The 2,500-nt window shown below is 45.2% G+C and overlaps 1 protein-coding gene and 1 long non-coding RNA gene across 2 annotated transcripts in view; one reads left to right on the top strand and one right to left on the bottom strand.

Annotated features, from left to right (window-relative positions):
• The window catches only part of LOC123500026, an 18,036-nt gene that overhangs the window by 5,003 nt on the left and 10,533 nt on the right, over positions 1–2,500 (top strand). The window lies entirely within an intron of this gene.
• Positions 1–2,500, bottom strand: part of LOC123501104 — a 4,964-nt gene that overhangs the window by 2,098 nt on the left and 366 nt on the right. The window lies entirely within an intron of this gene.

Below are 2,500 nucleotides of genomic sequence, written 5' to 3'. Positions count from 1 at the left end.
TGCTTCTTTTTTTTATATGTTTGTGTATGTGTTAATAAGTATGATAATAGTAGTAGTAGTGGTAGTGGTAGAAGTAGTAGCAGTAATAGTTATGGTGGTGGTGGTGGTGGTTTCAAAATGGGGTGATTCTTGTAACAGTTAAACAAAAATCCATTAACAGCAAACCTAGTCATGTAAACCTAACCTGACCATCTTCGCGGCCTCTGAAGACACACGCAACGAGAGAAACAAACCACAAAGCCTTTCAGAACATGAAGCTAGGCGGTGGAGTGATGGAAGGTAGGCTCACAGTTGACTGACTCTTTTAGGACACGCCTCGCCTCCGTGTGACCGTCCCTGTCCACAAAACTTTGACCGCGTGTGTGGCTCTGACGGGATCACTTACCGCAATCGTTGTTTCTTTAGCAATGCCAAGTGTAAGAACAGGAGCCTCAGAATTATACACGAGGGACTGTGTGGTGAGTACTGACATGTGGAACTGTACGTGTATGTATGTACGCATGCATTATACAACCAGTGATAGTCGTGTAACAAATCACTCTTCCTTCCATAGTGTCTAAATTCTTCCCTTAATTGTAAATCCTTTGATCTAAAAATGTATGAAGCGTTGTGTTCGGAAGGTGTCAGATCAGGGACACGGGTACTGCCAGACTGGGGCCTATATGACTGTCAGCAGATTGAACAAAGCATTATGGGAGATGCAAAACATGTGGAAGTGAAGAAGGAAGGTTACATGACTTGTGGGCATGACTGTACACTGACAACTTCCGGCAGATGAAGGGTGCCACATTAAGTGTCCCCTGCATTTCGACCCCGTGTGTGGCACTGATGGTGAGACGTACGGAAACTTCTGCCAACTCTCTGCCAAGGCTAAATGTGAAGACCCTGATCTGACTGTAGCCTACCCAGGGATCTGCAAACATGACCAGAAGTGGTAACATTGAGAGGGACCTCAGACTGATTCATACACCAACACCACGGATGGACCCGCGTCTAAACCCACACAAGGACTCATTATATTAACCACGCCATATCTTTCACTGTCTTTTCTTTGACGTCATATGAACTATACTCCTTGTGATGCAAGTAAACTAACAGCAACCACACCTGGGTTTTCTAACCACTCCTAATAAAAGAGTTTGGTTTAGTTCTGCTTCACTCGATGAATTGATAAAACTTCATAGGTAGTAGCAGTAATAGTAATAGTACTAGTAGTAGGTTCTCATGATTTTCAAGTGGTTGTCATGAACTTATTTACAGATAAGTGATATGCTACCTTTGGCAGGTTTGGCTTGTTCATGGGCCTGTAAACCGCCGGTGGAGGAGGGCCCTGTGTGTGGTAGTGACGGCATAACATACCGCAACTCCTGTTTTCTGTACGGCATCAAGAGGTGTGACAAACCAGACCTTGAACTAGCTCACAAAGGGGAATGTTTGACTGAACACCCTCGCTGGTATCCATGAGCCGTACTGACTTGAAACCCTCCTGGGTGCTTCAATGGACCAACAGTGAACCAATAACTGAACGAATGATCTGAGCGATGACTTCTTGTAGTAGTAGTAGTAGTAGTAGTAATGTTGAAGGTGGTTGCAAAATGGGGCGGTTTTCGTGATATAAGTAATAGCTAAACATGTTATGTTACACAATGTTCAAATGACTTCCCAATATGAACTATACTCCTTTTGAGGCAAATAAACTAATAACAATCGATACCTGGGTTTTCCAACTAATGCTAAGAAAAGAGTTTGGTGTGGTTCTGCTTCACTCAAAGAAGAGGGTATAGACAAGCAAAACCTTTACATTAATCATTGGACAAACATTCACAAGAACCTGACAGGCTGCCTCTGTGGCTTTGTGAAACACTCCTGGTGAGGGAACAAAACATTTCAAAATAATGACCTGAAGGTGAAACACTGCATGGTGGTGTACCGCTGACTGCCTGCCTCTCCTAGGACACGCCCTGCCTCCCTGTGACCGTCCTTGTGAGGAAATACTGCAGCCCGTGTGTGGCACTGACGGCAAGACTTACGATAATGACTGTTTCTTTAAGATTGCCAAATGTAAAGACAGAAGCTTGGATATTAAACACGACGGGGAGTGTGGTGAGTGTCTGACATGTGGGTGCGTTGACATGAAGTGAATTGACAAATGCAGTGTATACCCCTGATGATAGCTGTGTGCGCAAGGCTATTGGACGACTGACCATGAATACAGTGACATCTTTTGACAGATGATGGGTGTCCCGTTTTTTGTCCCCTGTATGTGGACCCCGTGTGTGGCACTGACGGCAGAACCTACGGGAACTACTGCACACTCGCTGCCCGGGCAAAGTGTGAAGATCCCACCTTGAATGAGGCCTACCCAGGGGTCTGCAAAAATGGCTGGTAGTGGTAGGACCCTGAAGAACCCCTGACTAACCCACAGTGGAAGCAGATGGACCCATATTAAGACCCTTGTGACGACCCCACGACACATTTACTGTTCCTCCTTTTGGTTATG

The sequence above is a fragment of the Portunus trituberculatus genome, chromosome 8 (assembly GCF_017591435.1).
Source record: "Portunus trituberculatus isolate SZX2019 chromosome 8, ASM1759143v1, whole genome shotgun sequence".
NCBI classification, from domain to species: Eukaryota; Metazoa; Arthropoda; class Malacostraca; order Decapoda; family Portunidae; genus Portunus; species Portunus trituberculatus.
This window is presented reverse-complemented; position numbering and strand designations above follow the sequence as displayed.